Raw genomic sequence first — 17,846 nt, 5'->3', positions numbered from 1 at the left:
ATGACACCTAGAAAAAGACTCCTGCGAGTCTAGTCCTTTGAAAGGACAACACTGAGTGCTAGAAGTCACCAGTATATTCACATAATTTAAGGAGCATATTGATTTAATAATCATTAAGTCCTAATAATTAAAAAAAAAAAAAAGAACTACAACAGAACCAATATTTTCTTACCTGGTGGTTCCAAGATCCCTATAGTGGAAGTTGTCTAAATTTTTTGTCATTTTTATTAAGAGAAGTTCTTAAAACTCTCATATTCCTTCTGAGCTTTGATACTTTTAAAATACATGCTACTCTTAAAGTAATCTGCAAATAGCAAAACTCTATAGAGAATAAAATATCTCTACCAGCACATGGTCATTACTGCCTATATTTCCTTTTACTGTTGCGGTTTTGTTATTATTTATAAATTTATTCTTCCACTGCTGTATTTTTGAAATACATGGAAGAGACATTGTTACTCAGTTTTAGGACTTAACAGAAAAAAGGGGCTGCAAAATTTAAGGCTAATAGACACATTCTTATGACATTTGGTTTAAAACATGTCAATGAAAACTTAAAAAGAAAAAACAAAAAAAAGCAATTAAACATAACTCTTACTCTGTGTTGCTGGTAAGGCAATTGCAGTGCGGTGTGGGTGTCTTTTATATCAAAGAAGTGATTCAAACTTTTTTATTGGTCACATAATACTATTACTTTATAATAGCACTAGAAATTAATTCTGTGCATCAAGCACTACAGAAAAGCTTGGGCCTAGAGTCACAAAAGCATTTTGGACTGAGGGTTTCAAGAACTTCTGTGCATGAATCCAGGACACAACGTCCTTGCTGAGATGTCATAAGCCAGCAAACACTGCTAGGCGTAGTCTCTAAAACTATGAGTAGTGTATGAGTTTGATCCTCAGCAGGTACAAAACTGGTTTTAGTTTACTTAAGTCAAATGAATTGCTCACATGTATAGTCATACCTACTCCTTAACCCTCACGCATAATCCTTCAGATGTGCACATGGTCACGGATGATCAAAGAGACGTCAGTGCCTGTCATCATTTACGGTCATTGAAGACCTGGTCCATTTTGATACACAAATGTTAGAAGGGTGAAATCTGAGAGCTTGAAAAGATCGGGACTTAAGAAAAGTGCTGACATACCAAGAATGAGTGAGGACTGCAAGACAAGTTTACAACAGCAGCAAGAAGTAAAATGTAGAGGTTTAGTTTCATTGTCCAGTTGGACCCACTTACAGCATATAAATGAAGCAGTGCCAATTCTAGCAGTGATACTGTGAGTCACACAATACTTGATTTTATGTTTAAAGCCATAGCTGTTGGAATCATATGATTGTAAATTCTCAGCTTTAATTTGTACAAACAATTAGATTTTTAGTGCTTATTCCTGAAAGTTTGATGACATAGCTCTTATAGTCTAAATGACTAGAGGGGGAAAAAATGTCCTTGTTAATTGCTTTTGTAAAGTCTCATGTTTTTAAACTGATTTTGTGATTAGTTGCAGTTATGATATTTGAACACCTGGGTTTTGGCAATATTCTGAATTTCAATGAATGGAACATTAAGGGTTTTTTCTGATCATTCACGTTCGCTACTAGTGACCGAGTCTAGAAATTTCTGAACGTATTTTGATATTTTTGGTAGAGTCATTTTAAAAATCAATCATAGTCTTTGTACTGCAGTGTGTAGAGTTACATTAAAGTTAAAGACAAGGCCAGTGAAATGGTATCTGGTAAACTGGAATGAAAGCTAATGGTTTCATTTTCATTTCCTGTTAATGAATGTAAGAATGATAAAGTTGTAGCTCTTGCACTCTAATTTCTACTATGGTTGCAGAGTTACAGCAACTGTCTGCAGAAGGCACTAGCACAGCAGTGGGAAGACATGTCATAATAACAGCTGATCTTCTAACAGCTCCATGTGTAACTGAAATAGCTCCATTTATTCATTGAAATTTTCACATCAGGTAATCTAATAGTGGAACTTCATCTCCTCTGCCTTTAGATTCATAAAACCAACCTTCATCTTATCAAGGTTAGTGAAAATTTTTGACTATTTGTTGAACATCTACCCTGGCTCCTATCTATACAGATGCAAAAAGTGAAGGGGGAGTGTTCAGTGTGGCTCATCTAGGTCATACAGGACCAGTCTGATAATAATCCAGGATGCTGATTTCTCAGATCAAGAAGACTAGTGGTTTACAATGAGGGTTGGACACTTAATAGATTTTTCTGAATCTCTTTTAATCAACAATTTGGCTGTGGCAGCTCATCATAACTGACACCAGAACTGATGTGAGGACTGAAAAACATAAGGATGTGTGTGCGTGTGCATGCATGACAGTGTGTGTATTGTGGCAGAGAGACAGAGAAAGAGAGAGAGCGTCTCTGGACCTTGAAAGGACAAATAAGTTTTTGGTTTGAGTCCCTCTGGAGATCCTCACTTTGTTTAAAGGCTAAAGTGAGCTGTGGGACTGCTTAGCTTGTTTTTGACTTCACAGAGCTGGAAGAGGCATTGAAGGAGTATGATTTTTCTGTGTGTAGCGATGAGCCATATGGGGAGTTTGTGTAATATCTCCTTGTGGGGAAAGGAATGAAACAAGATCGTGATTCTCTGTTCCTTCTTTAGAAAGCCCCTCGTTATAAGGCTTCTGCTCATGGAAGAGGCTCCACCCTCTGACATGCAGAAACCAACCACCTTCTTAATAACAGATATTCCATTATAACACGTACAATGTTTGGCTCTGTACCAGGCTGTAATTTGTTTTTGACATCTATCTACTGACTAATGTGACAACCCACACAAGTATTTATTTCCAGAAGGAGGAATGCATAATGAGGAGCAGGAGCTCCCAAGTTCCAAGGAGCTGTTTAATGAAAAGGAGGGGGAAAGAGCAGCCTCCCACCCATCCTCCCAAATGACAGGTTTTTCAAAGCCCGAGTACCAAATCCAACAACTTTGAAGTTGGCCTTTTGCTTCTTTTTTCTCTTCTTTTTTTTTAGCTGCCATTTTTTTTCTTTGCTATAGCTTCACAGAAGTTGGTATTTGTTCTGCTTTGGGCTTGGGGTATTTGGGGACTTAAAAGAGGTAGGTTGCCAGAATGCAAATGGCTGAGAGCTAGCCAAAAGGCTGGATTGTATGCTGCATTGCACATGGATACCCCACACTCCTGCACACTCGGCTTGCTTTGGCTCTCCGAGTCTGATTAAAATACAGAAATCCTAGAGCAACAAGACAGCTATTAGAAATTCTGGCCATGGCAGATAGCCCTAGCAAACTTAACAGGCACTGCAGGTAAAACTCCTGACCAACTCAGGTCAAGAACTAGGCTGAAGGTTTGAAGAGTGCTGGAAATTTAACTATTTGAAGGGATGACCAAAGGAAATAGAGGATTTCCTATTTTGTATCAAGACAGGATGCCTTCTCTGGAAGGTCAAGCTTTACCTGAACATAAGTTGTTAGGCCCTAATTGGTTGACTGCTGCGGTGCTGTTTTCTGAGATATCAGACTTGCTGAATTGAATCATCCTTCGTAGCCTCAAAATCCATGAATGGGAATGTGTTGAGTGTTTTCTTTCACCTGTACTACTCTGGGTGTTCGCCCAGACGGAAATTCATTTAGTTCCAGCCTAGGTCTGTAAGTGTACCATTAATTCTTCAGAGTCTGCATATTGTACACGTTGCAAGTACCTGGCTGATGTGCTTATATTCTTTTAATTTGCCCCTAGTTTTTATTATTATATTACTAGGTTTAAAGGCAAATAAAGTGATAAAAGAGTTTGCAAAGCTATTTTGCCAAAGAGCAATGCATCTTATTGAAAGTTTAACATAGTGCCACAGGCAAGCTTCCCTCTGACTCAGCTCCTTACTATGAATAACTGTTCACTGAATATAGATTTAGTGTAACCAAAACAGGTTTTATTTACACACCATTAGTTAATATAATGGGTTAATTTTACATGGGGCAACCATCTCCAGGGAAAATCTCCTGACTTGGGTCAAGAGAATTTGGCTTCTATGTGCAACATTCTGAAAGTAAAATATAACTTTCTGGTGGGTTCTTGGGAACTGTTCATTTTTGTCCTAGTGCTGAGCTGAGCTCAGAGACAGAAGGGCAATCGGTGCACTTCCCAGGAATACAATAAGCTGATTTGGCTGCAGACCTAGGTTGAAGCAGTCAAAAGTGATCTCTTATCTTCTACCCCACCTGCAGTGTCCTCTGTGGGTATGGCTGTCCCCACTGACAAAAATAGATAGAATCATCATCCCTATCTTCAAGAGAAAAAAAAAAAAATTCTGAGTTAGCAGGCTGCTCTGCTGTATAGCCGAGAAAGGCATAAGTGGCTAGAAGCTAAAGCTGGAATAAGATGAGGATTTTTAACAGTGAGAGTTGTTAACCTAGTAAAGCAGGAGATGCTATTACTTGAAATCCTTAAATTGAGATTTAACTTTGTTTTGAGAACAGCTTCCAGGAAGAAATTGTAAGAATGCAAGAATTCCTGAGCTAGATTTTCTAGTTTTGTGCTGTTTGATCAGTCAGTCAGATAGTCCTAAATGTTTCTCAAAACTTTTGTCTGTGTGTATAGTCACGTCTAGCATGTGATAACCAGCAGGATGTGACAGCCAGTGAGACACAAATGAGCTTTGGTCCAGAAACTGTTTTGGTCTGTAGCTGAACCAATAAGTTGTGTCCCTTCAACAGGCTTGATGGTTGACTGGCATATAAGCAATGCCTGAGGAATCTGTCAGGTGTTCTCCAACAGTCATTGTAAGCACCCTTTCATTGGAGCTTGTCCAAGCAAAAATGGGAGCAGTTTTGGAGTGCTTGGGCCAGTCTCCAGGGTAAACATGACTACTCTTCAGGGACAATGATTCCTCAGGATGCTAATGAAGGTGTACAGCCCCCATTTGCTCGGGGGGCTTTCTAGTGAACATAGTGAAAGGCTAAAGAATATAAAAATGTTCTTGTCTCTTCTTTTTGCCTCCTTGGTTGGAAGTCGGCCCTGTTGACAGGCAAAGGTTAAAAGCATTCCTGTTCCTGGGGATGGCTATGAAAAGTTTGTTATTGCCTTCAAAAGGCTTATCTTTTCCATAGAAAATGTATTTTCTGTGGCTGTTTGTGGTTCAGTGAACACGTCTGTTGATATTTTAGTATAACACAATGCAGAATAGTTGTCCTAAAACTCATTTGTCTTTCCTTACAGTACCAGGCCCAAATCCTACAGCATCTGTCATAGTAGTTATCAGTTAGTTGAAAGAAAACAGTCTATGTGAGAATTTTTGTTTAACTTCAGCATGAAAAGGGTTAAAAGGTCACTTTAAAAATATTTGTGTAAAATTGCAAGAAACTTTACTCTCACGTTGCCAGCCTATAAAAGAAAAATCACGCGTGATTTAAAAAAAAAAAAAGCGGTATCTAATTATAGTTTAGTCACGATGATGCGAGGGCAGATTTCTGTTGCCATGAGCCAGCTTCTGCCTGATTATGTCTCGTTCTTGTGCTCCTTGCCAGGACATTGAGTTTGTCCAGAGCGTTTTGCTCTGTCTCCTTCATAGTTGTAAAATATCCCTGTTGATAAGGTCACACCCACATTTCAGTGCTCAGTATGAACAACCTTGACAATATCAGCCTTCCTCCTATCTGAAACACTCATACCCTCCATCATTCTCATATTACATTGCAGCTGTTCAAGGAGAGGCAGAACTTTCCAAGGCAGGTTGGTTACTAAGTCAGGTCATGCCAAAAAGACACACGTGTTTTGCCTGTGTACCAAAGGGAACACATCTTAGGAGCTGGTTTGTATTTTGCCTTTAATTTAAAGAGGGGACGGTCAACTGGCAGCCTTGGGAAGGAGGGAAGGTGAGCATACCAAGCTTCAGAGGCAATTTTGTCCCCCCTGCAGGCATGCTGGCTGGTCAGCAGCCCAGTCATGTGCAGGGGAGGTCATCGCTGTGGGCATGTGGTGAGTACGGGAAAGAGGAGTGTGTTGGGGATGGCAGGATTGTTTCAGTCAGCTGATGGGTTGTGCAGTCATGGGTGCATCAGTATGGGCCCTTATCACCTGCTCTGGAGATGTGCATACGTAAATTGTCTGAGCTTGAGATCAATACACAGATTTTGTTATCATTTAAGCTAACTCTTAGCATGTCTGAAACCAAAGTAGAAGCTGACATGAACTATTCTGGAGAAGAGGGAGATATTGAAGGTCTAACAGTTAAAGCCTGGAATGAGGCAAAGTGAGTTTAATTTGTGGTTTTGGCAGAGATTTCCTGAGGCTGAGAAATGCTAGTTTTATATTGACACAACTCCCATCATAAAGAACAATGAGTTTGCACAACCAAACACTGCAGTGTCTTTTGGGCCTGAATTCCCCAACTTTCAGCACCTAATGAAGGTGAGTAAATTAGAAGCCTGCATGCCCAATAAGGTCAGTGGAGAGAGACAGACCTCTCCAGAGGACAGTTTCTCTCTCAGGTGGGATGATCTGCCCTCTGAAGTGCCTATCCCCTTCCATATAAGGGTGCTAGTGGGATGTTCCCAAGGTCTAACATATGCTAAGGGGTCTGTGGGTCTCTCGGCTCGAAGCAGAGTCTGCAGGGTCCCCATGGGGCAACTGAGGAATCTTCTGCTCTGCTCCATGTTCAAGCTAGTTCTCACACTTGACAGTGGAGAGAGCGGCATTAAGCTAGCCTGCCTTGCTTGTAGTTTTCCTTTATGAAAACGGTGAGCAGAGAGCAAGTAGCAGATCCAGCCTTACAGCTAGCACTGGTAAATTCTGTGCGTTTAAATACATTCAGCTTGATTTCTTTCTGCTCTCATGCCAGTTTAAACCAAGACCAATTCTCCTGAGTCTGATGAGTGTTACTCCGCTGCAGGAGAGAAGAATAAAACTCATTGAGTCTATAAATGAAAGCAGAAGTTTCTTCCAACTCTGTAGCCCAGCCGTGTGCTGAGCTGGAGGTGTGCCAGTTTTAAATCTGCAGTTACCAAGTTCAGTGAGGAAGGAACTGCAGAGACATAAATCTTGAAAGGTGACTAAGTATCTTGAAGTCTGAGGCCGTATTTTCAGCTCCCTGCTCCAACTACTGTCTCACTTGGCAAGTTGGGCACCTCATCTCCCACTTATGTAGGCAGAGAGGCTAATACGGACAGGTATGTTGCTCTTGGAACAGCATAAGAGCCGCACTGAGCGCTATAATGCCCTGTGTGTCAGGATCAAAAGACTGTTTTCATTCCCCCCTTCACCCTGTAACTTACAAGAAAGTTTTCAACGTGGCTCTTCATAGGTGTAGATTTGAGCATGTGTTTCTTAAAGGGCTAGCTGAGATAAGCAGTCATTCTGGCCCAGCCTTGTCCTGTTTTTTTCCAGCTTACGCATGGGTGGCCCTGCAAGTGCTATTATATTCACAGACTGCATGTTAACAGGCAAAGTCTCTTAGGAAGTTGCTCACGTGTCTTTGCATTTTTTTTTTAAATCTAATCTCTTGGCTGAGAACATATGTGCCCTGTTTCAACATATGTGCCATCTTCCATTCCTCCGTTCCCTCCCCAGATAAGGCAATCAACTAATAAACCTCTACCATGGTGAGTTTTATAATGGAAATGCTGATAAGCCCTTACGTGCGGTGATGTTAATGACTGATACTGAAATAATAAATAGCAGGCACTTCAGTCATGCTCAACGCTAAAATACTTAGGAGCTTCACTTTCTTTCCAGCTTGGAAAACTTTCTCCTTGCAGGTTGCTTTCCCCATTTATAGATGTAGCCGCTGCTGAATTCAGCAGTCTGTCTCTTGCCACATTGTCCAGTTGCACGTTAAGGAAACACCTCTGAAGCTCTGCTTACATCTTCCTGAAAGTTTTGATTAGAAGATCAAATGCATTTCCCTTAACCAGCACTGTATTGCAGCGTGTCTTGCTTTTGGTTCCTGGAAAGCATGTTGTCAAAATTTCTTAGTTTTGAATGTATTTCCCTTAATGTCTTATTTATTGAAAATTACATTTCTTTCCCTGTCTGCTCTCTCCTTTTGCGTTGGCTGATAAATTTTTATTTCCACTGAGTTGATTTTTTTGATGCCTTCAGGTCTTTTGGTTTGTTTCTCATTTCTGATGCCAGCATAACTCTCAGGATGGCGTTTGTCAGGACTTGTCTACATGGAGATGTTAATGTGTATCAAGCTAAGGTGGGAGTTTACAGTGCAGAAGCTTTCTAAGTAAAGACAGTTTGTAGGTAGAAGTTATTAGATTTATTAAATATATTTTCATAATATTTTCGTAATCAAGAGATGTATTTTCCTTGAAATGGCTGTTGAGAAATCAGAAGCTATTCCCTAGCAAGCTATAAACGTTTTAAGACAGGTCAAACTTTAGATCTAAATGGCTTGACAGAGACCTATAATCCTCTAAGGGTTGAGAGGGTAATTTACTCACTGTGGCCGTGCAGTCTTTAGCCTCTCTGCTGAGTCTGCCTGTTATTACTGGTTATGTTGTAGGCAGCTGTCTGCTGCAAACTGGGCTGTTTTCACACAGGCTGCTGAACACCCCCAGCTGAGAAGAGGGAGCGTTGATTACTGCTGGGAGCAACTTGTTGGCTGTGTGGTGAAAGCTGCTGTAACTTTTTACTAAGTTCCTTTTGCCAAGGTGCCCTGTCCTAAGGATGGAATGTGTTCCTTGCCTTTATTTTTTTCTTTTTGCTTTTTTTTTTTTTTTGGCCAGGTTAGTTTTAATTTGCAGCAGCTCCTGGTTTGTTCTCTCCTGATTTACCTGTTCTTTTTCTACATCACGTCTTTGCAATTCACACAACTGCAGGCCAAACAGATCCCCAGGGAGACTGTTAGACCGAAGATGATTTTGGACCATGGGAACTAGAACAAGACCTTTCTATTTCTTTCCCGCTTAGAGCTTGCCCTGTATTTGAACTTGGATCTCTGGAGGCTGCTGCACAAACCTGCTGCAGACCTCCCCAGCCGTATCCTAATCGCTGCCTTCTGCTCCGGAGAGATATAAAGTGTGCCAGTCTTGCAGGAAAAAAAGGATAGCCCAAATGGAAATGTAAAAAGATTGGGTGCGCTGCAGAATCAGAGAGCAAAGCAGCAGGTTTTTGCTGACCACCCTTTCTTTTTTTTGTGTTTGGCTTCTTTGCACAGTGGCTTTTCTCAGAAGAAAAGCGATCGGGTATGATAAAAGTTCCAGGCAAAGGTTTTGAGTGACTGACTGAGGGAGACTTTGTCATAAGTGGCTATGATGTTCTGCACTTCAGAGCACACAATGGGAAATAAGGCTGAGAGGATGTTGTTTATTCTTAGCCTTAAATGTAGCAAAGTTGTGAAAAAGTTCGCTAAGGCTTCTCTCATTCTCTTCTCGCCTTTCTTTTGTGCCCTTGAATCCTTTCTAAGTATATGCACCGATCTGTGTCACTCTTTCTAGTTACCTATACAGCCCTCATGGCTGAAGTGCTTTCCAGCAAGAAAAAAAATCAACAAACAAAACCCCTCTTTCTCTCATCTCTGTTCATGACAGTAGTTTAGAAACTAGTTCAGATACTCACAACTACAAGCTAGCTTCTAAATTTTCCAGACAATTTCCATTTTAGCCGTGCGTTACGTAATCATCTCCGTCTTCATTTGTGAAGGTAAATGCAGAGTTACTGTGCAGCGTGTCCTTGCCTTCTCCTTTGTGTTCTTCTCCTATTGTTGTTTTGAAGTGGGCCCAGTCTTTTCTTTCTTGTTCTCTCTTCTCTGTTCCATTTTATTTACTGCCATTGGCATGATCTGCATTATTTATTGCTTGTTACTCTCTCTTTGGCCTCTGGAATAATGCTTGTGAAGTGTCTTAGTTTCTTCCTCGGATCCACGCAGTCCTTCATTAGTAGCTCCTTTGTCTCTTTTTAATATTCTTTCCCAACACTGCTGCTGTATACCTTTCTTTGCCTTTAAACGTTATCCTATCATTTGCATTTCCATTAAGTTAGAGTGAAAGCACATCATTCCCTTGTTTCCTGAATTCACCAATGTTTCCAACATCTGCTAATATATTTGTACAATTCAGTCATTCTAAATAGTTTTTCATGCATTCCCTGAAGTCTTATTAAAAGAAAAATATTACATGCTGTATCTCCCTCTTATTATGACTGATCAGTTATCTGAATCTGGCCAAGTGATATTGTTTGTGATTCTGAAACTGGAAAAGTGTGCTTTTGATTTTTCACACGCATGTACTGCCACATAGCTCTTTGGCAGATGGGAGGGATTAGGGAGGGGGGGTGTTAATTTTTATTATCTGTCTGAACCACCCATCTCCCTAGAGAAGACAGGCCATTGTGTGTGTCCCATAAAAAAAGCAGAGCATTGCACAGTGGTCTGAGCACATGATAGGAAACTTGGAGTTCCTAGTTTCCAGGATCTCTTACTTCTGTAAATATGACCATGGGATTTTCAGCCAGGTGTTGAAAATTACCCTGCGCTTTTGACAATCCATTGTTTGATAATCTACCTTTTTGAACACCCTCTTCTTGATGACGGAAGTTTTGCGTTGGCGACATCAGGGTTCAGTGCCTAGCTTTGACTTAGTATGCGATCTGAACGTGTCTCCCTGGCCTCAGGTTTTTAACTTCCTTAACCAGGAATACTCTGAGCTGCTACTCTGAAAGGGTTTCATCAGCACAAAGGATTTTTCACTGAGTGATGCAGGGGTGCGCAGAGATCCTGGGAAGGGTCAGAGCAAAATAGGCTGTCATCCTCTGTGTATCAAGGTGTTAGAAAGTAGGAAGCCTTAAAATGGAAGCTGATTGGCAGCTCACTCTCCTAATTTACACCTGCAAAGGGCCTTCACAATTGCTCATTGCTCTCATTGCACATCCTAAGTTCTAATAAATTGCTCTATCTTACGATGTGGGAGGAGAATTTCTCAGAGACCTGCCACTTCAACCCTTTTCTGTCCATTGGCTATCAGAGCCCTGAGACAGCGCTGTAGTGAAAGCTTTTGGCCCCCTGAGTGACTCCTCTCCCGTTTCTTCCGGCTTCTCTGGATGCCTGCTTTCCTCAAATTTGTAGCATCTCTTTCTAGAGGTATAGTTACCAGTCATGTGTTTGTCAATCCCTAGCTCTCAACTTTGCTGTTTCTGGATCTGTAGATTGCTTTTCATGTGACTTGTGGAAGGAAAAGACAAGTCGTGAACTTTAGGCCCTCACTTAGCACAGTATGCGTTATGCGTTGCCTCTGGTAGCCCCTCACACTTTCCACAAAGCCTATTCATGATGTTGCCTTCATCTTCTATCCTCTGAATGAAACCCTCTCTTTAGCTTTCGCACCAAACTCTGCAGCAGGGTTTCATTCATGTTTCCAAATTCTCTTGTTGCAAAGTGACAGGGATCACTAGGGTGCACGTGCTGTGACGTATCTACCTTATATCTGCCTGCTGCTGCCCCAGGCCAGCTGGCAGCTGCTCATGTGGACACAAATGCTTGGATTTCGATGGAGGTGCCTAAATGTAGGCCCTCAGTTTGGGCTCATTTTCTCTCCTATTTGTTTACTTCCACCAAAGCTGTATTTTGGAGTGTTAGAAAATTGAAAGGTTGCTCAGAGCGGTTTCATGACTAACATGCAAATACGCCTGCCGCTGGAAAACAGTAATCACTCCGGAGTAACACAGTAATACTAAAAGCTTGTGCTGTCGGGATGAAATGTGTGCACGTAAAATTCGCAGAGAAATGTCTATATGTGGTCCAGAGAGAAGGCAAGTTTTTTTTTTTTTTTCTTTGCAACTTATCCAGAATTTCTGTTGGGAATACTTCACAACTAAAGCTCTGCCTTCCCTTGGGGGAAATGCAACCATTTAACTTCTTTCTTCTTTATATGTATACTGAGGAACGGATGGTTTGATCCCGTGGGAAGCCTGTATCTGTTCACAGTTACATTTGTTCATTTCAGGAGGCTTCTGTGTTATCTGGGAAAAAGAAAAAGAGAAGAGGATTTGGCTTAATTTATTGTGTCGCCAGTTCTTTCTGCCATAGCAAAGACGCGCATTGCCAAACTTGTTTTTAAGATGCCGTGGAGGACGGGGAAATCAAAGAAATGATTATCATGTCTGGGGTGGGCAAGGCTGGGGGGAGGGAAATGGGGGGAGGGAAGATGAATTAGGGGGCACCATCATTGAAATTGGATTTAATAAATTACTCCAATTTATTGTTTTTTGGTTTTTTTAGTTGCATGCAATCACATCTCTGTGTGCCCTGCTTGATCATAGAAAGTAGCACATTTTTAAGCAAAACACAGAAGCCCCTGAGTTTCACGTCTCTGTCTGGAGACATACTAGGATGCAAACTTTAGTGACGTTTGTACAGAGAAAAAGGAAATAGTGAGGCAGAGCGCAGAAACAAAGGGAGGTGGGAGATCCAGGAATGTGGCTTTGATGGATCCCGATTTATCTAAAAACGACAAGATGCCCCTCTAAAAATGCAAATGCCTGCACTGCGTCTTGCAGCGGTAGTGAACGAGCCTTTGGCACAATGCAAACATTCAGCTTGTTCGAGGGCGCTTGCTGGGGCTCCGTCCGCCGACGCTTGTCGCCTTTAATCACGCTGCCTTTATTTTTTCAAAACTTAAATTAGAAGCGCGTGTTTGTATGGTGTATGTGCCGGGGTTTTTTTGTGTTTGCTTGGAGGGAGTTGTTTGGGGTTTTCTTTCCTCCGATTAAGTAAGCGGGCTGAGCGCAGCCCTCCCGGATGCAGGGGGGGCATGGCAAATCGCGGGAAACGCCGGAGTCGGCAACAGCTAAAGGACGTAAATTTGCGGGGCTGCCGACGGTGAGGTGGAGTGCAGCTCTGGGGCTAGGGGAGGACCTGTGGTACACGGCGGGAGCCGTTTAACCCCCCCCCCCCCCCCCCCCCCGATACCCAGCTCTAGCCTGCCTGCGTGCTCAGCTGGGTATCAGCAGGGAGAGCGAGCCCGAGTTCCCCTTTGCTGTAAATTTGGGTTGGAGAGGAGGATATATTCTAAAAGAAGGTTATACTCCAAAGCAAGGTGATGTCCTAAAAGAAGGATAAAGGCGAGAGCACTTCAGAGAGATTCGTAGCCTGAGCTGCACCCTCACGGCTGTGGGCCTGGCCCAAAGCACGCTGAACTCAACCCAAAGGCCGCCTTCAGCAGCGGCTCTGGGACGGGCCTCGTCTGATTATTAGGAGTTTACTAAGCCGTTTTTTTACTGACATTAAGGAAATATAGAAACCCGTACGTCAAAGTGCTAAGCAAACCGCTCTCTCCTTGACGATTTCCTTAAAAGCGGTCTCTGCTACGTGTACAATAACCGAATTTTATCTACGCGTAGACGTGCCGTGCGTGCGTTGCGCGTCCAGGTAACTCCGCGGCAAGTTTTAAGGGTTTCTGACAGAAAAGCGGGCTAATTAATAGGACGCGGAGACCAAACGCCAGCTCGCAGATGCGCTTCCCCGGCAGACGTCGCTCCCCCCCCCCCTTGCCGTTAGACCGCGCTTTCCTGATCTGATGCAACCCGAACGGGGAGTCAGCTGTGAATCCGGCTCCTTGTTCTCATTTCCCTTCATCGCTGACACTGCGGGCTGCGAGAGAGGAAGGAGGAGGGGTTAGTTGTGAGGGTATTTAAACAAACCAACCCCCAGCCTGGCTTCCCCCCCCCTTCCAGAAGGCACCGGCGCTTCTAGAACATTCCGCAACGTGAATTTGGACTTTTTCCCTCCTGAAATCGCGCCCTCTTTCCCCTCCCTTGTTAGTTTGAAAGTGCTGGTCGCAAGTCGCGGGGCGGATGAGTCGGAGCTTTGATGAGTGGACTGCCAGTTAGCACTGCAGTCGAAAATGCTTTCCTATTTTATTTTATTATTATTAATTTTTTTTTTAAAGTCAGCAAGCTGTCTAATGGTTTCAGAAATTAAAGGATAATCGCGCTCGAGTGACTGTGGGCTTTTATAAGCTCACTGTTAGGGTATCTACCTTTTTTTAAATTCTCTCTTTGCGTAAGTCCGCTAAGTCTTTGTTACCACCCCATCCTGGATAAGCGGCCGCTCGGAGAGTTTGGGCGACATCAGGCTGACAACAAGCTAGAGAGGTGGTTTGTTTGATTTTTTTTTTTTTTAATTATTTTTCGTGTAACTTTAATTGTGGCCTGTTTTCGCGTTTCTGTGTGGTGATTTTGTTTGCGAGGCTGTACAGAGTTTGGCGGCAAAAAGTTTACACTGTAAATGAGCACGAGTTGGGGGGGGGGGGGGGGCTGGGGGGAAGCGCGTCTGTTCTTGCTGGATCCCTCGCCGCTGAGGAACTTGGTCACCTCCAGCGAGTACGGATGAGAAACGTGAGGGTAAATTTGGCAGGAGAAAAAGTTTAGCTTCTGTACGCTGCAGTATGCTCCTGCAATGTATAAAAAAAAGTGCTGACGGGTAAAAGCGTTTGGTAACGCTTCTAAAGCAGGTTTTTAGCCGTAGCGCTAACGGAAGGAAGCCGCTGGTCGGGAAATCCAGCACCGCTGCACCTTAGTCCCGAGGCTGACTCATTATTTCCTGGCATTTGCTTTCTTTCTCATTAATGTCATATGCAGGAGGGGCAATCGTTCAGCCGTCTTTTCAGCTTAAAAAGAGTAAAAGATTAAAAAATAAGCAATGACCCAATGTAATTAATGTGAGAAGGGATTTGGGGGCGGCAGGGGGAGGGGGGGGGTGTCCCCCTTTTCTCTTCCAGGCAGTGTTTGTCATTCGCGGGCAGGAGTGACTAATTTATTGTCTGACTCTCCGTTCTGGATTCATCGAGGGTGGCTTTTGTTCCCGCCCCCGCCGCCAAAAAAAACTCTTCTGATGTGCTGGGTATTTGTTTGGAAGGGGGGGAAGGGGGAAGGTTATGTGTTTCTGACCTGCTTTACTGCTTTTCAACTGAAAGTAAATTAATGCGCACGCTGGATTCCCCTCTGCTGTGCTGATTGGATCCTTGGGCCGATTAAATATTTCACACTGATAGAGGGATGCTGAAAGCACTCAGCTGGTAATGTGGTATGTACATCAGTGGTACAATAACTGACTTTCAGGTTAAAGTCAAACAAAACCCCCAGTTTGCTGCAGTTTTGATTAGAATGAGTTTCACTTTGAATTTAAATCCTGGAGCCTGCTGCAGCGATGGCTAATTAACGGAGATCTGATAGAGAAAAATGAATACGTTCTTACTTCTAATGACAGGCAGGCAGTGAGCTGTCAAAAAAAAAAACAAGAAAGGAAGAAAGAGAAAGAAAAAAAGGAGAAGAAACCAACAGACAAAAGAAAACTAAAAAAACCCAACAACTGTGATTGTGCTTCAGCACACGTAAACCTCTGTGCCTGTGTTTTACACACAGCCTCGCTTGACTAAAAGCCAGCCCCTACAAAGGTGTGGTCCCTCCTTTTGTGCCTCTTGGCGCTTCTGCCAGGATGTTTATATCTGTTCCCAGATTTTCTTCCATTTCTTTTACTTGTTTTTAGCTTTTATCAGGGGATACGGGTTAACGCGCAAGTTCCAAGTAGTGGTGAAGTCGCTGCTTTTTTGCCTATTGATAGTGCTTTTTTGCTTCTTTGGGAGGAGCAGAGTGGAGGAGTGGGTGCTCCCCTCGCCGCGGCCTCTCTGGGGTCCCGGTGCCCCAGGCATGGTGCAGGGGAAGCAGCGGGTCCCATGCTGCCGCTTCCCAAAGTGATCACGGCCACCCGGCAGGTGATTTGGAGGGAGCTCAGCAGAAGGAGCGATCCCAGACGTCCTAAAAATGTTCCTCCTTCTCTGCCTCCCACCTTGCTGGCTGCTCTGCTTCACCACCGTCACGGCACAATGTGGTGTTTCGGAATGGGGCATTAAACTTTTCCATGCAAGCGTCTCCATCCTCGGTTGCATGAAGATGTTTTAATGTGCACTCTTCTCTTTGGATGCGGGCACCCTGGTGCCCAGGGGTTATCTGCAAAGGAAAAGCATTTTAGCGGGACTCTGCTCATGAAACACTGGCCACAGAGCCCTTCTCTTCCATAAACCTCCACCAAACCCCTCCTGGTACCTATGTAGTGTTCATACATACGCCTAGCATAAGCCCCACTGACTTCTGTTTCAGCGTGTAAAGTGATGCAGATGTTTAGTGAATCAAGGCCCAGGTAAGGCAGGATCACTCACCACCACTGTGTATGAAAGTAGCAACTTGGAAATACTTGATAAATACATGGAAATTCAAAGAACTGTACCAAAAGCCTGAAATTTTCCAAGTGCTATGGCTAGGGGCCGATCCGCAATGCATTTGTGTGTTGCCACAGTTAGAATATTAAATACGCTATTGTTCAAGTGAGTTTTATTGCAACAATTGAGTAAATTAACAGAGGTCAAGGCCCTCATTGCTGGAGGAGTCTGTTGAGCTATTTTGCATGCATGGCCTTAGATAGGCGACAAATGTTAAATTATTAATGGCAAAGACATCATTTTGGTTTGAAAGTTGATTGCCGTTCTTCTGCAAGCTAAATAAACTCTCAGGATTATGCCAAATGTTTTCGCTTAGCCGTGGGGCTGCTAAGGCAAAGATCTGATGTTGCTGGGAAAACAATTGCAGTTTCTCACAGCAAAACTGCCTTGTCAGGAGAGTATCATTCTAGAGGGATTAATGGACTGAAGTATCTATCTACAGTGTGTAGGTGTTCAAATATAAATGTGATGGACAGTGAATTTTAGGTCCTTTTTAAACAGGTCTCGTATTTTACTATGGAAACATGAAGGTTTGTTGAGAGGCACGCATCTGTTTTAAATCACTGCCACGGGGAAGAGTAACCAGCAGCAGAGTATTCCCCCATTGCAGAACAGGACTGTGTTTTTAGTTGAGACGCACGTGCCAAGTAAGGCTGACATCAGATTTGTAAGGCTTTGAAGAAGTGATGTGAACTGCAGCAGGGTGAAAATGAAGAAACTGAAACGCTAAGCTAAAAAACTCAAGGTGTGGGTGCTGTCCAAGTGGAGCCTGCGGCGTGTGCGCGCATGCCCATATGTGTGTGTGTATCTCTCAGTGTGTATACTGCGACCGCACAGCGTTCGTCAAATCCGTTTCTCCCTTTGCTCTTTCCATTTCTTTATTCACTGAAAAGAACGGTCTGTGTTACACGATGGCAGAAGCCGCATTTGAGTAACTGCTGGCAGCGAGGCTAAAACTGTTGCATGGTTGTCGTCCCACCTGCAAACCTTTACAACCAGACTATAGGAAGGAGGGGCGTAGGGAGAGGGCTTACACATAAAAATAAATAGAAAGGCCAGTTATTTTGATACATATGGGAAAAAAATATTAGCTCTGCTTTGAATAGTTGAGGCTGTGCCATGTACAAGATGGGAAATCATAAACAAGCGGCAGCTTTCCAGCACATTGTAGTGTGTTTGCATGTGACTGGCATACATATTTCAAACTCCAGTTTGCCTGTGGCATCCTGCAGTGAAAATGAAAGTTGTGTTGCTATTGAAAAGGCGCTGCTTCAAAATTGGTGTATTGTGAGGACTGTTATGCTGTGGAGAAGCAGCGACCTGCTTTCCAGCATTGAGAGCCAATATTTTTTCCTTTTTTTTGGCTCTTCTATTATATCAGCACATGTTTTCAACTGCAGTGTCCAAAGCATGCTTAGATTCTTGTTATTCATCATTCCAAAAGTGTCAGAGAATACGTTAGGCTGACTGATTCTCAAAATGCAGATTTTCTCTCTCTCCAAAAAACCAAGACTATTCTTTTGATTAATCTGGCAGAATTAGAATGCAGCAGATGTAGGTTTTGCTGAGGATTTTTTTAACCTCTCATATCATAATCTTTGTTTTTGCCAACACTCCTTTATCAAAGTCTTCATGGGGGTAT

The 17,846-nt window shown here is 43.0% G+C and overlaps 1 protein-coding gene across 7 annotated transcripts in view; it reads left to right on the top strand.

The window, feature by feature from the left end:
* The window catches only part of PHF21B (PHD finger protein 21B), a 167,371-nt gene that overhangs the window by 75,475 nt on the left and 74,050 nt on the right, over positions 1-17,846 (top strand). Inside the window, exon 1 of one of the 7 annotated variants that reach the window (XM_068951423.1) lies at positions 14,063-14,081. The exons of the other annotated variants lie outside the window; for them this stretch is intronic. The gene's annotated coding sequence lies outside the window, so the exon portion shown is untranslated. Of the gene's footprint in view, positions 1-14,062; positions 14,082-17,846 lie in introns of those variants that run through there. 7 annotated transcript variants of the gene reach the window in all.

This window comes from Struthio camelus, chromosome 1, assembly GCF_040807025.1.
Source record: "Struthio camelus isolate bStrCam1 chromosome 1, bStrCam1.hap1, whole genome shotgun sequence".
Taxonomy (NCBI): domain Eukaryota; kingdom Metazoa; phylum Chordata; class Aves; order Struthioniformes; family Struthionidae; genus Struthio; species Struthio camelus.
The sequence above is the reverse complement of the archived record's forward strand: the minus strand, read 5'-3'. Positions and strand labels throughout refer to the sequence as shown.